Source organism: Lepeophtheirus salmonis, chromosome 9 (genome assembly GCF_016086655.4).
Source record: "Lepeophtheirus salmonis chromosome 9, UVic_Lsal_1.4, whole genome shotgun sequence".
NCBI lineage: Eukaryota > Metazoa > Arthropoda > Copepoda > Siphonostomatoida > Caligidae > Lepeophtheirus > Lepeophtheirus salmonis.
In genome coordinates this window covers 14,345,067-14,363,884 of record NC_052139.2, presented here as the reverse complement: position 1 = coordinate 14,363,884, position 18,818 = coordinate 14,345,067, and the positions used below count along the sequence as shown (strand labels likewise).

At 32.4% G+C, this 18,818-nt stretch overlaps 1 long non-coding RNA gene across 1 annotated transcript; it reads right to left on the bottom strand.

Moving 5' to 3' along the window:
• Window positions 1-2,382: 2,382 nt before the first annotated feature.
• LOC139906358 (uncharacterized) lies at window positions 2,383-13,217 on the bottom strand. The gene is made up of 3 exons (XR_011781839.1): window positions 13,080-13,217; window positions 12,896-13,023; window positions 2,383-4,101 (listed from the first exon to the last, which is right to left on the bottom strand). It is a non-coding gene; the product is annotated as an uncharacterized lncRNA (long non-coding RNA).
• Between the last annotated feature and the right edge of the window lie 5,601 nt (window positions 13,218-18,818).

Sequence of the window (18,818 nt, the reverse complement as noted above, 5' to 3'; positions counted from 1 at the left end):
ATTATGTTCAGAAACTTATGAATTTATTAGCAATAGATATATTTTAAACCATCTCTTTTGTTATTCATCTTGTTAAATATCTTATATTCCAAATATTTTCTTTATATCTGACACAATTATTTACTGGTTATTAATAATAACCACCTATAAGTATTAAGTAATTATATATTTATTGTCCCTAGACTCAATTAACTCAGTGGTACGTATATATACTATGGAATATATTATTAAAAAATTGTGTGTTGTAGTCGGAGTGGGGCATTTTATGTACCGACTCTGCAGCCCTGCCTAAACCCCACATTACTCATTGTTATTTAAGCCATATTATATTGACTATAATTTCGATTCAAAGCCAAATTTTGAAATAAAATAACTATATATATGAAAATTATTGATAATAACAATTGATAAAAAACATTCCACCATTTGAATGATAGAATGGCTCTGAGTCAAAGTTATACTCAAATCATGATTTTAAAAAGGCTATAAATGCCGAATCTACTACAATTGAAAATCTTAAAGGTAATTATCATGTTTTATGGCCTTAATCAATAATAATAAATTTGAGTTTCAGCTGGTGGACGAAAAAACTGATATAAGGAGTTCTAATTCAATAATGGGTGGGTCATATAATACTGGAAACCTGTAAGCAAAGGTTCCACCCGGCCCATTACAAATGAGTAGAAGAACTGAAAAACTACTACAATGACATAACATAAGATCAATAGACCATTTTTAATATTTTTATTAAAAAGCAACAACCCCCATTTATTAAATTAAAATGGTCGAAGTTATACCTCTGCCTAAAAAAGAGGCCTCTGATGGGCTTGAAATTGAAAAATTTCTTAGGAACTGAGATTGCTAAATTTCCCAGCCCTGATTTTTTTTTATATAGGCATATGTTTAAATATTTAAATATTTTTTCCGGTAGAAATATGACAAATGGTCGACAAATGACCTTTTAAAATTATGTTATGAAATAGTTGAAATTTTCTTAGTTTTTCAACCTATTTTTAGTGGGGGCGCTTGAGCCTTCGCTTAGAGGTTTCTAGTATTTTATGGTCGGGTATTGTTCCCAGCACCTACACAAGAGTGGATTCGAATTTGGTCAAGCAATGCCCAGAACAAAGATTTGAGGTAAATAAGCAGAAAAGTCGACAGTTGACAACAAATATGTTGTGCAGTTTTGTGAGTTTTAGTGAATCAAAAAGGCAGCTTGAGTGTCAATGTTAACTACGAATTCACCTCATATTTAAAATAAACTTGTACATCAAACGTAGGGAAACTCGTATCTCAAGGTTTTACTGTAAATGTATATTTATTTATTGTGTACCTATGTGACTTTTCTGCCTTCGTACAAACGAATACATAGTAATAATAATGATTTCATTTATGCTAGCTTGCTTTTTGTCTAAGAAGGAACATCCTGCCCTTCGTTCCTGCTTCTTGTTCCGCCGCCTCGTCTCCTCTTTCAAGTGTGGGACGTCCACTACTAAACCTTTGATAATCATGATGGCGACAAACAGGCACTTTTATCATCATTGTTCACTACAGGGTGGAAACTAGAAACTTAAACACTGATATTATATTGATGAGAGATTCTGTGTGAGGAAATGAGAACATTCTGTAATTGTATTTCAAGCACTTACTACTTTTTGAATTTCGTTAAATCGGACGAGAAATGTCATCACAGTGAGATTCCAGGCATTAGAGCATTAAATCTTTTTCGTGTGAGGCACATTCCACCAGAGGTGGCCAGGTCGACATGAATGGCTCGTAAGACCTTGTACAATATTAAGAAGAAGAAGCTATACCACAAAGAGATCATAGAGAGGATGGAGGGCCCTGCAAAAAACAACAACAACAACCCATTAATGCAGACACCCCTACTGGAATCTTAGAGGGTGAAGGCATCCATGTACATACACGTTTTCAAGCCCAACCTGCTCCCCTGGGTAGAGGGAAATTTTCCATGTCGATGATTTAAAATATAAAAAGAATATCCCTTTCAGCAGCTCTCTACTTCAGTCATTGTATAAATCTAAATAGATACAATGTGGCTTCAGTGTGGCTTTAAAAAAGGCCATCGACCTTGTATGTTGATGATATGAATGAAATTGCGTCTGTTCATTCAATTCATGCCAAGAAAGAAGGAAGGGAAAAGAAAGGAAAAAAGAAAAACCTTTTAATTTCTTCAAGTGGAAAAAATAAAGAGAAATTCTTACATTTTTTGAGTGAAAATCTATTTTTATTTATAAAGTAATGGAAATAGGCCCATTTCGGAGGGTTTTGTTTGTTTGTTTTGACCACATTTCTCCCTCTCCTTATTTCATACAAAGTGAGTTCACTGACTCCTAATTGCTTCTTCTCCCCCTTCGTATATTTTATTATTTTTACACTACACTCCACACTCAAACATTCTATAATAATAATAATTATTATTAATGTAGTATCAAGTATTTGTTTGTTTTGTTGCCCGTTATATGTATAACGCGTTGGAAGTTTAATTGATTTACTTCGAAAACTGGCATGTTCAGACCAGGTAAGTATATGTACCAAGCTGTCCATTAAAATCTGAACACGTTGAACTTTAATCTTCAACCAAACATAATTTATTAATTAACAATAGAATTTCAACAAAATTAATACTCTAAATAGATGCGTTTCTTTGCTCTCTTAATCAATAATGTAGCCATCTTAACTGCAATGATGGCTTCCAGGCAGTTGCAGAATGCCTGGTACCCGTTGCAGATGTAGTCCTCTGTCATGATGGCCAAGTGCTGGCTGACGGTGGCTTTGACATCCTTTGGAAACTGCAGGTCCACTTTTTGAAATGCACCCAAAAGGTATAGCCCTGAGCGTTGGAATTAGGGCTGTAGGTGGGGCCAAAAGTGTTAAAAAAGACTTCAAATGAGTCTTGCAACGCAGGAGATGGGGTTCTTTCATTGCTGGTGTCAAAGGTGGCCTCTCCTCTCTCAGAACGCTCTTTCCACCAACTTTTTGATAGCTCTCTGGACAATCGAGTGTTAAACACATAGATCTCTTATATGTGCCTTCAATGAATGGAGGAGATTGGCATGGCCTGTTCTCTTTCACTACTCCTGACCCAGTTTGGGCTTTTTGAGAGAGCCCTTGTCCCTCTCCAACGTTTAGGACTTGCTTACGGCGTAGATGGTTGTCCTGGTGATACACAACTGCTTGGAGTGCGTGAATAGAAATTTTTTCGCCCCTTAACTTAAGCTAGAGAGCTCAGATTTGTTTTGTTTTGTAACTAATTGTGTATGATTTAATGTATGGAAATATGAATTAATTACAATCACTCAACCATAATTAAGTATTGAATTAATATGTGTTCAGATGTTAATAATACGAAAAGATAGAGACTCAAAGATACGAGATTTGTCGTAACTTATAGCCACATAGAAAAAAATATACATATAGAGGTGTGAAGGATTTTTACTCGGCTTAGTTAGGCAGGCAGAGAATACATATTTGTATATTGAAATAACATAAGTTCAAAAGGTCATTTGCCATTATTTTATGGAAAGTAAGTATTTATTAGATTTAGATAGTTAAACATATACCTATATACAAAATCAGGCCTGTGAAACTGATAAATCAGAGTTTTTGTAAAATTATTTAGTTCCCATATCGAGCGTATCACAGGCCTCTTTTTTAGGTATAGGTATACTTTTGACTTTTTGAATCTAATAAATGAGTTTAATTTCATAAAAATATAACAAATGTTATATATTTGCAGTTCCTCTAACCCATTTGTAGCGGGTCCACTTGAGCCTTCGCTTTCAGGTTTATCGTATTTTATGAATAAACTTGAATGGCCACACGGTAGAGCGAAATTTTTAGATTTTTTGCTACATGAAACACATTTTTAAACCTGCATAAAGTCAAGAATTTGAGCTCTGTACTTCGATACGTTCCAAAGTTATGGTCGATGATGCATTTCCAATTAACATTTTTATTACCCTGACTTCTCCATATTTAATGGCCTCATACTGTGACCATATATAATCTTCGTACCAAGTTAGATCAAAATCGTTTGGTTACTTTTGCCGTAATCCTACTGACCAACAAGTAAACCAACTAACCAAAAAAAAAAAAAAAAAAAATAGAAGCAAAAACATAAACTTTTTTGGCGGAGGAATAAATTGGCAGAATTTAAAAGAAGAAAGATTCAAATTATTTAACTCACAGACTGTTTTTTTCAAAATTTTGCATCTCTATTAAAAAAAAAAACACACTTATAAATCTCCGAATTCAATAATATATCAATTATGAAAAAAACTCATGTATATTTACAAAAAAATTAAATTTCAAATATAACCTTTTTTGACAAAAAAATTCAAATATTTTATTTTTGGAAGAAAAACCTCAAAAAATCATAGCTATACACAGAAAATTAAATTTTTTGAAAAAAAAATGAAAAATTTAATTAATTTCAAATAATAAAATTTTTGAAAAAAAAATTAAATTTTCTTTTAGCAAGCAAAAATTCCTTAATTTCAGGAGGGAGGGATACAGCTCCTCCAGCCATCTTTTGAGGACGTCCCTGAGGATACATGGGCAGGAATTACTCAGATTTTGATCCTTAATTTTACTCAGAGTCCAAAACTTACTTATTGAGCACACACACTCGTGATTACTCTTAATACTGATATCTTTTCATTTTTCAAGAATATAAGAAGAAAAATGATTACACCTTTCAAAAAACAAACAAAAAAACAAACAAATATATTTTCAGATTGTCTATAATAGATAAATTTCTCACGCGTAAAGGTCATATTTTATTTTCGGGCAAGCAGTTTGATATATTTTTTTCTAAAAATAAGGCAATTATCAAAGATCAATTATTCTTTTCTATAAAGAAGAGTCTGGAGAAAAATTAAAAAGAATCCAGTACCTAAATTTATAAAAGAAAATTCGTACAAAATTTGAATGTTGTCCTCCCCTAGGGGAAAAAAATCAAATAAATCCCCGACAAAATATAACTAAATAACAAACAACTACTTTTAAGGAATCCATTCTTGAAATATGACATATGTTATATTTCTTCAAAAAAGAAAAAGAAGTTATGCCCACATTTTAAGACGTAAAATTGAACAAAAAAAAAAAAGAGGTGATTTAATGCATTTAGAAACAAATATTTTTGGTATGTTTTTTTTATGAACAGGACAATTTGTCCAAGCAAATTTTTCTTAGAAATCTTAATAAATCAACATATAATATTTTATCATCAGTCGCAGCGCACTGGTAATTCTTGTTCTTTCGGTCCTACTTGGATTTGGTTAGAGATAGAAATGCAAAAATTTACCCAAACATACTTCCATATACCCAGGGGCGTCCGTAGGGGGAGAGTAGAAGGGGCTATAACCCTTCCTAATTTAGGATATTCAAAAGAAGTGTTCAAAAAAAAAAATTCCAATTTAATTAATTTTTCAAAAATTTAATTTATTTAAAAAGTTATAGATTGTTGAAATTTAAAAGAAAATAATATTTGAAATTTAATTTTTGAAATATTTTCAAAATAATTTAATTCTCTGTGAATAGCTATGGATTTTTAATTTTATTTCCAAAAAATTTAATATTTGGAATTTAATTTTTAATTAAGTTCTTAGCCAGGTTGGCTCAAGTATCAAGTACAGACTTGAGCCGTTCTTGGAGGCGAATTGGACTCCTCAAAAAATATCCTTTCAAACCCCCGAAGAAAGCATAATCAAAGGGTGACAAATCCAGGATGTGGGGAGGCCTTTTTGGGTTTTTATTGAGCTTATTAGGGATGGACTAAAACATTTCAACCCTTCTCTTACAACCAATGTCCTTCAAACCCTCTCTTGGAGTCGTTTTATACACAAAAGCTCAGGATCTTTCATTGTTCAATGTTTCAAATCAATCCTGTTCAAATCAAAACTCTCTAGCAATGCTTTAAAAAGTCGTTTTTCCCTTTTTCTCGTTCATTGTCTCCTTGACTGTAGCCACTCTTTTCTATAACCTAAATGGGGTTTGGCAAACTTTTTTTGGGTGGTTTGTCAGTCTTCATTCATGATTTTCCTGTACACCCTTGCTTGGAAACAGCCCAAATCAAAGGATATTTATGGTGAATACGAATAACATTTCGCAGTACTTCCAAAGCTATGCTTTAACGATCGTAAAGAGGAAAGTAACATAATAAAACTTCGGTAGATGGCTCCTAAGTTTGTTATTTTGGCATTACTTAAGATAGGCAGCAATTAAATAAAAAAGAAGGACATTTTTTTGGACAAATATAAGGAGTGGGGACTCAAAACTTACAGTAGCATTTAATTACGATTTTATTCAGGTTATTTTTTATTAAAATGTTTCATTACTCAACCAAATGACTGTTGAAAGCAAAACAAACATGTTTTCTTTCATCCCATGTCTCTAAGTGTAAAAATATAGGAGCAACAACAAAAAAGAAATCGCTTGTGACTTCTCCTACACGCCAGTGGTGTCAGTGCCGAGGGGGCTGCAGGGTCTCTGCAGTTGGCATCTTCCAATCAGCTAATAATACATAAACCACTGTACTTTGCAGTTTGTAATGTCTTGTAACAAAATGTCTTTTGTACCTTGCATACAAATTAGACACAGGTTTCATCGTTCAGAGCTACCATTCTGTTCGCCGGCGTGCTGAGACTGGTATTACTTGCGAAGGAAGATATACTGAACAAAAGTATAGCTAAATATATTTTTTAAACATATCACAAATTGGGTTCGAGTTGTCTTTTCTTGATTACATAAAATCAGATTTTTTGTAGCTGAGTCATGGGTGTGCAAGTTTTGGGTCCCCACTCTACATCGACTTTTAGGGATTCACACTAAATTTAATCAACACATGATGCTAAAAATGTGTAATTCATAGCTTGTCTGCATATTGATTAACGTACGACAGATTTCAGCTCATTCTACGAATCAATCTATGAGCGAAATTTTTTTGTAAGGAACTCGAAACATGATTTTTAATGTACAAATTAAAAGTAAGCTTATCTACATAATTTTATTACGCTGGTTAGTAATATTATGCTCATAAGTAAAAACTAAGATACAGAGTATTGAATTTATTTTTGTTTCCTGATGTACAATTAAAGTTCAAACACATGTACGCACGTACATACTTATATGCAATTGTACCTAGATAAGAAGTACCATTTACGTAAACCTGTTTTGAGCTCAGGCTCTTATCGTAGAAAAACAGCACTTAGATAAATATAAGGTTTATTATGTGATTGGTTGAAATATTAAGTCAGTGTTAATTGAGGAATTGATATATGTATTTAAATATATAAACCTTAATGTGGTTAGGGGCTGTAAATTTTAAAGAGTGGTCATTAAGATATGACTAGATATGGGATTTGTATTAGAGGGCAAGGATAAGGATAGAAGTACAATAATACATATGGTACACCTGTATTAAGACCTTTGTTAATATCAGCTGTCTGTTGTGGAGAGAAAATGAATTACCGATATAAAGAGGAGGACCTTCTAACATTTGATATAACATTAGTACTAGGAAAATATCACACTTGTGTTTAAACACATATATGTCCGTTTTATTTTGTATTTCAAAAACAATTTACACCAAAGATTGGGGAGAATTCTTCTTCCAGCAAAGGATTTTTAAAAACATTTTATATCAAATTAAATTTCAATTTTTCTAATGTGTAGAACATAGCCTATATATTTTTTGATGTCCTGCAGATCAGTGCATCTTTTTACCATCTGTAAATTCAATTTGGTTATGTAACTTCACATAATATTCTTGGGACTTCTTATAAAAATTAGTGTTGTGCAAAAAGTTAGTTCTATAGATTTCTTGGCACTTGGGGCAGAAAAAATCATCGTCTAATCTGTGTGAGACAATTTACTGAACAATTTTTATATCACGATGTAAAACTCTATTTTGCTCGTCTTTGACGTGAAATCCCCCCCCAAAGTGGGGGGGATACTTATTAAAGCCTTATAACTTATTGGCACCTCAAATTTCAGGCAAGTGTCTAATGTTATAAGACAATTATTTTATTTAAAACAAATTTAAGTATCAAAGCAGAAAAAAATGTATTCAACAACAGCCCAAGGGTAGAAAAAAGTTATCTTTGTTCAGCAGAGTGTCCTAAAAATCAACAGAATTCATTTAGTCTTTTATGGATTGAGTACGTCGAAAGCAGACGGACTGACTTACTGAACCTACAAATATACATGCTATTTATATTAGATTCGTTCCAATATCATGTCCAGAGAGTGTTTATGTCAAGGTGGGCACCTTTTGCAATCAATGCACTTGTTTTATAAGTCACAAGCACGATACGATCTTTATATTGTGAAAACATGTATTTGATTTTTATTTACATGAATCTACTCGTATACCTACATGAATATAGGTAATATCAGATTGTGGTGATCTGTTTACATACCTCAACAGTATTTTGACTGCAATGCACCAATAAATGAATCAAGCAAGGTAGCCAATGTTATCGAATCCCTTTATGTAGTGCTTTTACTGACGTCATAAATTGTATCTTAATGGAACTCAACGCCATCTTGGGGCTTGAAAGTTGATATTTTTACTACTTAAAATGTTCAAATTTCGAATAAATCTTTATCAAACTCCATCATATCACTTCAAAATGAAAAAAAACGACTGTATTGAATAGTACTGATGCCAATGATAAACAGTGATATTTGAATAAAATCAAAGTAATATCCCTAAGAATGGCTAGATTTGCACAATTTGTTATATTTTTCCGATCGATTAGGGATGAGAAAAGTAGGACAATTACAGAAAAATACCTTTTTCTTTAAATTATAATTGTAAATTTTACATTGTACAACGATGTTTTTTTTTCTATTTTTTATACACTTTAGGGGTAGATATATTAGGTTAAGTAAAAAGTTCTGAGCGTTTTTCGCTATATTACTTTATTAAGGAGAATCTCACAATTAATATAATGCATCAACAAAGCTTAAGGGTTAAGGGTAAACATAAAAAAAGTTCATTTACAGTTTTGTGTTTGGTGAAGCCAGTTGTGTGTTACAGCGTTCCAAAATAAAAATGAAAAAAAGTAAAGTTTTTCAGCATCAGTACGACCAAGGTGAAAAAGTGGACCAGGCGCCCAATTTTTTTTTGTGCTGTTTATGTAACCAACACAGTATGGAATGCAACAGCAAAGCAGATGTTCCAACGACTACGTTCTGGTAATATGGACATGGAAAATGTGGATAAAATAATGGAAATCGTCGAGTTAGACCCGTATGTGAGCACTTAATCAATTGTCCAGGAACTGAATATTACCCAAAAACCGTTTAGAACCATTTAAATTGGTTAATCTAAACTCTGTTAACTTTATTGTCAATATAAAGCGAAAACATTGCACATTTTACATCGCCTATTAAATAATAAAACTAGGCAATAGTAGGATAACATTTTTGTAGACATTGAGTCCTTTAATTTGTTGGTTCCATTTTGACATTCTTTAGTTAGAATAGTTATTCCTCAATAATTATTTAAAAAAATAGTTTTTATTCATATAAAACTATGTTATTTAGTCCCTCAAAATGGCGGATATTACGTGAAAACTCTCTATAGTGCATGGGTTGTTTTTAAAGCCCTGTGCTTCCACTTCTTTGAATTCCATATCCGATACGGCCCGTGTCAAAAATAATTATATAGTAAGTGAGGAACAAGCTATTTTTTGGTGTATTTTAGATATACATATAGTTACTTTAATCTTATATTATGCAATAATATAAATGCGGGAATTCCCCATAGATGAATACACCGAAGAAATAAAACCTATTATGTATCCCTAATTGAGTTTGAAAGTGAAATGGAGATAAGGACTGCCACAGTCTACCTTACATTATTGTAGATTTGTGTAAAGAACGGCTATTCATATGTTTTTCTAAAATAGTTTGATATTCATTGTTTAAGATCCCCCTTAAATTAAAGTATGTACATATTCATTTGTATACAAGGTGTTCTTGAATTTGAGTTCCATCAATTATTTATTACATTACTCACAAATTATAGACTGTATTAGAATATCCCTGTCTATTGTTACGGGTTAAATACTATCCTATTAACATTGACAAATATAACATTCAATTTGCCTAGGTACAAAACACCTACTCACTGACATACAGCTATTACTCACAACGTATTACGGAATATTTTGTCCTGTGGCCTCTGCAGGAACCATCAGGGAATCCTATCAGAGCCTGAAAACTGCATTGGCCTTCCCTTGAACCATAATCCACAAGGTGCAACCTCTATTTAACAAACAACACGATTTTATTTTAAATGGATTTTTTCCTAAACTAGTCATCCGTTTTCCAATTGAAAGCTGAATCAATTTTTATTATTATTATTCAACATAACCACCTTCTACTCGACCATGGAAATGGAAGCTGGTCTTAATGACAGTCTCCTTTGTAAAATAATAGAATTCCTCCTGGATCCTGGATATCAGCTCCTATTTTATATTGCAGGAGGATCTATTGACGTGACATTTAACCCTGCTCTAGAAAAATAAGTCCATGGGGTTGAGGTTCGCCGAGCTTGGAGACCAAACACTGAGTCCAACAAAGTAAAAAAAAATTATGACAACAAGGTCAACGTTTTCTTTGCAGTATGGCAGGAAGCAAAGTCTTGTTGCCAGACGAATGGGCTCTCAGTACCTTTCTGTGTCTCCAGATAAAGGACTTGTCCAAGTTTAAAAAATTTTCAATTTCAACATTGTCTCGTCTGGTGCAGATTGCAAAAATGACACTCTGACTTTTTCACGATTGTGGAATAAATATTAAGTTAATCAATACGATTTTTTTTATAATGAACGCCTAACACTTCTGACTACCCACCAAAATAAAATAAAAACACCGTTCTATCCGTCCAGATGTAACCGGCACATTCAGTTCGTTGTTAAACAACTGCCACACCTAGTAGATTGCAAAGTTAAGATCCGGTGAAGTCCGAAAGGCTTTATTGCAAAAGTGCTCAAAGTTGTCTTTGCACCATTCTTGAACTGCTGGTACAATATTTATGCCTTGTACGTAGAACTAAATCTCTGTACACAATTACTCTTAATTTAACGATGATAAAGTCAATTGTATTAAAATATTGGATCACCCTAAAAATGTATACATCTGAATATACTCCTAGATAGATAAACCTTTTTTGTAACGATTCATACAAAAAGACATGAATATTAATAATTGTACAATAAATGTACATTATACATAAATATTATGTACAAGATACAGACCTGAATAAATCAGTCCTTACCGACACGTATACTACGTTATCTATCATTGCTATGATTATAGTTATACACAATAATTTTCTACATAGTCGATATAAATGTAATATTACTGGTGACAGTTGAAACAATTTTGGTTTTTGGATGGATTATCCGAACTTACTCTGACTTGGACCCGCCAAATTTTAAACAAAAAATCTACATATGTCTGCATTATTGTAATTTATTTAGAGATTCCTTAGCTCAGGACAGTTATAAAAGTAAAAAAATCGAGTTTGAGTTAGAACTAAATAATATTTTTATAGGAATGAAGAACGTAAGTAGGAATGTTGCATTGCAGCCCACTTAATATTTAAGTTTGGCCCACTACTCATACTCACTACATGTAGTATTTTGTTGCAAAAATTGTCAAAATATCATCAAACCCTGTAGAATTCGCATAGTACATACAAACATTGAATAATATTTGATGACATACCGTATTTTCTGTGAGCCTAGCAGCAGGGGTGTCCGTGTAGGGGGGAGGGTTGTAACCCTCAACAAATAAAATAATTTTTGAAAAATTATCGGTATGGAAAAAAAAATTAATAAGAAAATAAAAAGAATTGTTTTTTTTTAAATATTCAAAAAAAAAAAAAAAGCCCTCCCACCAAAAAAAATATATCTTGGGGACGCCTCTGAACATGGTTGCCAGATTGGCCTTCAAAAAATAGTTAAGTCCTTTTTTTTATATTTGGCCAATATTTTAAATAAATATATATTTAATAGTTTTGTTTTATAAAGTCATTTTAAATACATGTATTTTTCAATGTATTAAAGCCAGTAATTCACAAGACATATTTTGAATGTATGTACAAATAAAATTAACAAAAAATAATTTGGTAACCCTGACAATTTGAGGAATGTTTTGGAGGAGAGCAGCTTAACCCTCATGACGTTTCATTAGATCATCTCCAAGCTCCCAGTCCAACAAAGACTTACACATATCACTTCCGAGCGAACCCTCACTTTTACTTTCCGTCTTTTATGAGTTCCTGCACTCGTAATAACTTTAGACTTTGATATTTTGTCTTCAAGGATTATATGAAAATATTAAAAGCTTTGTAAAATAGCTCCCACTTTCTAGGAGATGTTTGATCCACCTCCATTCATAACTCATTAATTTAAAGTATAATAATATTGAGGAAAATTGCAGGACTTGTTGCAACTGATCTCTGTGTATCAAGCTGTACAATATCTTCAATTTATCCTCAAAGATCCTCAGTTTTGAATATTGATAAATTTATATCAACTGTTAGAGGAAAAAATCGTTTATTCAAATGATTTAACTTACTTGGAGGGGCAATAGGAATTTGCTTTTTACAAGAAAGTTTAAAATTTTAATTTAATTTTTTTTGTGAATAGCAGTGAATTTTTGAAATTTTTTTGGCAAAAAATTTAAAAGTTAAAATCTAATTTCTATTTTTTTTGGTAATTGCTGTAGATTTTTGATTTTTTTTTTTTTTTAAAAAAAAAAGAATATTTGAAATGTAATTTTAGAATTTTTTTTTCAAAAAACTTAATTTATTATGTGGCTGTGAATTTTTGAAATTATTTTCGAAAAAGTTTACTTTTCATTTTTTTTTCCAAAAAAACAAGCCTCCAATATAGTCTTGCAGACGCCCCTGTAGCCATTCCCAGTTTCTCCATCCACTCTCAGAAATGCCCGTCCTGGTCATTGTTTACTAGGTACAACATGCTACAATAAGTAGAACAGGTATGATAAAGAGGCTTTTTTTTGGTATCAACATGTACCTTCTAAAATTATAACGATGTTTATTTTGTAGTCGTTACATACAATATGCATACATCCAACTTCAAGTCCACAGCAGTCGTCGTGTTTTGTTGTCTGCTTGTCTGGTTTCTACCTTTATGAAAGCCCTCTCCATGACTGAAGCCTCACAACAAAATATTTACTAATATTACTTTAAATATGTATGAATACTTATTACATAAATGGATGTATGAAGTTTTTTACCTTTAAATAGAGTCATGTTGTATATAATTTGCAAGCATTACTTTGTTTGTTGTTCCTGTGTGCAATCAAGCCTACTACGACTTTTATTGTTGAAAATACCAACGTGCTGGCTCTCACTGTAATTTGTATAAGTTGCTGCTAGTGTTGTGTTTCGGTTTGAAAATCAGACAAGTCCGAAACCGTTATCTCTTTAGTGGACTGAACTAATTCTGTCTGGATCTGTCTTACAAAATAATCGGTGTGGAATGGTCTTATTTATAATTCATTTTCATTGGGGGTTATATAAGTGGGCCCCAGAATTAAAGGAGCAATTAATTCCACCCTTTTTTAATACTAAATGAAACGTATTTTTCTTTTTACGTTGAACTCTATAAATTAGATTTTAACCTTCCGTTAGAATAGTACTTAGAAAAAATTCAAGAAATAAACATTTTTATATATGTTTTAAAGGGCTTATAAAGCAAAAACGAACGCTTGGGAGATCTATTTTGGGAGAGTGGCACAGGAGGGGGGGGGGCTGAGGGTGCACTTTTTGAAGGCTCTTATCGAACATAAAAGTTGCTAATACTCTACCTTATTTCGAATATATGAAATGGACCAGTCCAATCATTCTGAATAATGGGACCGAGGCTCGTTATTTGGCCGTGAATGTAAGCACATAGGCCACTAAATATCCCTGGGGTCCCTTGATGAAATAACAAGAGTCAGGTGCTAAGGTAATTAGACACCTTCCGATATTTACATAGTATTTCTTGTTTTTGGTTTTCTTTTATATACAGTTTGCAAGAGCAAAATGCAACCTTTCAGCGTAGGATTCGAAAGATCGAATTCATCAAGAACAACATAGTGTTGAACGAGTGGGCTATATATTATTCTAAATAAAAATAATTTCAAAGCTTTTTCTCGAAATGGCCATCAACTCTTATATCAGCAGATGCATTTAGCGTGTCGACGCTGGGATGGGGGACGGCGCATGCTCTACTTTCGATATAGGGATATTCAAGAGGATTAATGTCGAGGGAGAGGGAGACCACATATTGCGTTTCCATGAATCGGAAAAAAAAAAAAAAGGTTCAGGCCTTGTGCCCTAGAGAAGAGTCTTTCTGTAACACATAGTTTCCCTCTGAGTAGTTGGATTTCACCCAGGGTAAGCCCATATACTTGAGGACGTCCTGGGACTCCTTAGCCCATATTTGATGCCACGATTACCAGCATAATCGTGGAGGCTGGGAACTTAGTCTCGTCTACTGCAAGAACTTCATTCTGAGGCGAGGTAGCGGTCGTTTCTGGAGAGTTTTTTGGCAAGTCCACGGTCCCTTTTTTCTTGCTCTACAGGGGGGCGAATAAAATCCTTCACCTTTGGACCTCCGTTTCGTCAATGAATCACCTGATTTTAGTGAGTTGCTACACCTTTCAACTCAAATATTCATTGAATTATTGGGTTAAAAAATCTTGAAACCTAGTTTTCAAATGAGGACTACCTGACACTATCAAAGTGGAATTTATAATTTGCTGTCGTTGAACGCCGAAATAGCGGAACGCTTACAAGCCTGGATATGTCTTAATATTACTTTTTAATCCATAATCAAATAAATACTTTACGTTCCCTACTATAAATAAATAGGTATATTGGTATTGGTTTGTATTTTTAATTTATTAGGTTAATTGAATGAGGGAATAAGTGACTCATAACTTGTGTTTTCTTCATTGATTACGAAAAACTACTTCAGAAAGTAATTTGTCAAATTACTTTGTCCACTATTAATTAAATTTAACAATAATAAGATTACAGGAGCATAAAGTTGTAAACATTTATGTACCTTCATCTCCACATTGGTTTGCAAAGGCCAATAATATGGAGTACCAATGATACATTATCATGTACATACATTCGTTTTTAAAAACATTCATATAATTAATTCCAGGCTAGTGAACGGAACACAAAAACGAACGGCATTCCATGAACGGAACGCTGAACAAAAGGGATTTTTTTTAATGAGTAATACTAAAAATGAGGTTTTAACATTTCTTTCCAATAGTACTTACAAAAAAATCAAAGTTTATAAATCCCACACCTTTTTTATATATGATTTAAAGGGCTGATGAAGCAAAAAAAAAAAAAACCTGGGAGACCTATTAAACAGCAGTGGTACCGGGGGTCGAGGGAGCACTGTTTGAAGGCTCTTATTGAACATGATTTTTTTTAGTACTCTACCTTAACTCAAACATATTAACTTGACAACTTCAATAATTCTAAATCATGGGGCCGAGGCTCATCATTTTGCAGTGAATGTAGGCAAATGGGCTACTAAAAATCCTGGCGGACCCCTTGATGAAATAACAAGAGTCAGGTGCTAAGATAATTAGGTATCTTCCGATATTTATATAGCATTTCTTGTTTTTGGTTTTATATACAGTTTGTGACCGCAAAATGCAATCTTTTAGCTTAGAATAGGAAAGATCGACTTCATCAAGAACAACATACTTTTGAACGAGTGGTCTTTGTATTATTCAAAACAATAATAATTACAAAGTTATTTCTGGAAATGGATTACTTTTCTGCGAGCATGGCCTCAAGCCTGGGCCTGAAGACTACACACACCTTGACGATGTAGCCCTTGGACATGGTCGCTTACTGCCTCCCGGTGGAAGTCTTAAGCATGTCGTAGGATGTTGGAGGTACAGCCCCTACTTTCGACATAGGCGTAGTCGAGAGGATTCATATTTGGTGAGGAGGGAGGCCCAAAATCGTGTTTTCAGAAAACGGAAAAATTCTTCTCGAGCTATTGCTCGATGGTCCTTGCCTTGTGCTCCCGGGTGGAGTCTTGCTCCAATAAAACTTTGTCACTCTAGTCTACATGGTTCTATCCGACGGCATTAAAGGATTTATTTATTCTGGTCAAAACAGTGTTTCGTTACGTTCAAATCTAATTATGGAATTGGAGTTATCTATGTAAAGATTTTAATCAAGCTTAATTAAGAAAGTTACTCATTATTTACCAATAATTGCCAAATATAAAATTAACTATTTTTTACGATTAAATAAATGATTAATTAAAATAAGTACAATTGTGTATTTATTATCTTCATATTTGCATAGTATAATACTATATATTTTGTAGATGACGTTAAATCTAAAAAATGAATACAATTTGACAAAGATAAAGTTTGATTCACGAGGTTAAATTCATGGTCAAAGGTGAATATAAAAGGTCATGACACCCTTTGCGAGAAAAAATATTAATTAGTTAGCAAAAAAAAACATTTTTTCACAGATTCTTAGTTTTTAGAAATGCCTTGCTAGTTGAAATTAAATCACAGGTCCAGAAAAGATTATTAATTGAAATTTGGTGTACATAACGATTTTTGATGAAATTGCAAAAATAAATCCCTTCATTCATTGGTAGCGCATTAATTGACTAAACTTCATCAAATTTTGTGAAAAAAATTCATTTTTTAGGTAATTTTATTTATATCTTATTCTTGTAGGATTTAACGCGCTGGTCACTCGCTAGGTGGTTCAAACCTATAAAATTAAGACCTGGTATTTCATGACATGTTGCCGTTTGCTTAATCTTAGGCGACTCAAAGGGAAAATTATTTGATTTTTATACGAATTCAAAAGGGAAAATGTAATTTGGTGTTGGAGTTATCATTTAGAGCAGTGGCCCCCAAACTTTTTTGAGTTTCCACCTTAAAATTTGGAGGGAATCTTATGCAAATAAAATCTTGATTTTTATCATTTTTTCCAAAAAATTTCAAAACTTAAAAAAAAATAAATCTCTATTTTGCTATAAAAAATTATAGTCAAATCCAAAAAAAATTCCTTGATTCCTCGTATACAATATGTTTTTGTTGGATCACTATCTACTGGGAAATACTTTTTTTAATGATCCAGGAGAGACTCTTAAAAAATATTTACATTCATAAATTATATAAGTTTTAATATTCATTTTTTTTTGTTTATCATCTCGTGACCCCCACTTTGGGCACCTCTGATTTTGATTAGACATCAATTTACTAAAGAGAAGAGGGGGATTTCTTCAAAAGACGATATTCAAAGACAATCCTTGTCTTCCATCCAGTCATTACAGGTAAGTGAAGGCAATAGTCAAAGAATGACTTCAAAAGACGTGGGGTGTAAATGACTCATGATATTTCAATGAGTAGCTAATTGTTTTGTTTTTTGTTAATGAACACTTTACCGAAAGCCTTATTGCAGAGCAAACACTCTGCCGAACGACAACATTTACAAACGGATTTGCGAAAATATAATCAATATATATGATCATCTTTCATGCTGCAATAAATTGTAATTATCTATTAGACTACTCCAATGACTAAAAAAAACAACACCTTAATAATTATAAAATCAGAGACTTCCTCTTTATGCGGAAGTGTCGATCAGGAATTGACCCGTACTTATGAGCTCCAACATATTCAATTTAACGATTGATCCATTTACATTGTCAATTGAATCTCAATCGTTGACTCCTTCTATTATTTAAACATATTTTATCTTAGTAATTTATTTAAGGATTTTTGTTACAACAGTTCTATTAGTGGGTTGACCTGAATTTTAAAGTATCCTCATAATGAAATGAATTAATTATTCATCCATCAACACTTAGTTATTACAATTTGTGGCAAATAATCAAACATTTTATCTTTTAAAAGTGGTTAATTTTTCTTTAAAAAAGCAAGATAAGAAATCATGCGCACTGCACCTCCAATGGGCCTCCTGCTTGATTGAAAAAGAAATTTTTCAAAAAAGGGCAATTGGAGAAAAATGAGAAAAAGTATCTGTAAAAAAAAGGTTCTTAAAAATATAAATGAATATTATTTTCCAAATAATGATCATTAAATTAAATATGAATACATTGTATAAAAAAACCAGAAGAAAACTTAGAATTACCTATAACATAACATTTATTCTGCAATAAATAAGTTTATATAAACAAAAAGTCACTTTAAAAAAGTCTCTTATAAGGCATTTATTTAATATATATTTAAAAGTCAAATTATTATAAAGTAAAAAAGAAATAAGAAAACCCTGATTGGGATTCAGGCTTGTGCAACCGTTTTGCATAGGGATCTGCAATAGATAAGGTCGGCTCTGGTAGTGGATCTGGGACAATAGACAACTTTGTCAACATCATAGTTCTACTATTGAGTATAACATAGAAACATCACTATGTAGTTTCTAAAGAGGAGGTCATCAACAAAACAATGCTTAACGACAATTGGGAGGGATACCTTCAGCACTGCGATGATCCTTTTTTGAAAACTCCCTTGTTTATTAAAATATGAGTACACTGTTTTTAAGTCTTAACTGACCGATATTTTATTTGTCTTTAATGTGTCAAATAAAAATTAGATGCAATTTCTAAGTTAGTAGTTTCATTTAAAAAATATTTTTACATTAAAATATTATCATGCAGCTCTAATTAATTCGAACTGCTTGTCTGTGTATTTTGTGTAGGTTACAGAATGACTAGGCAATTCTTTAAACTGCA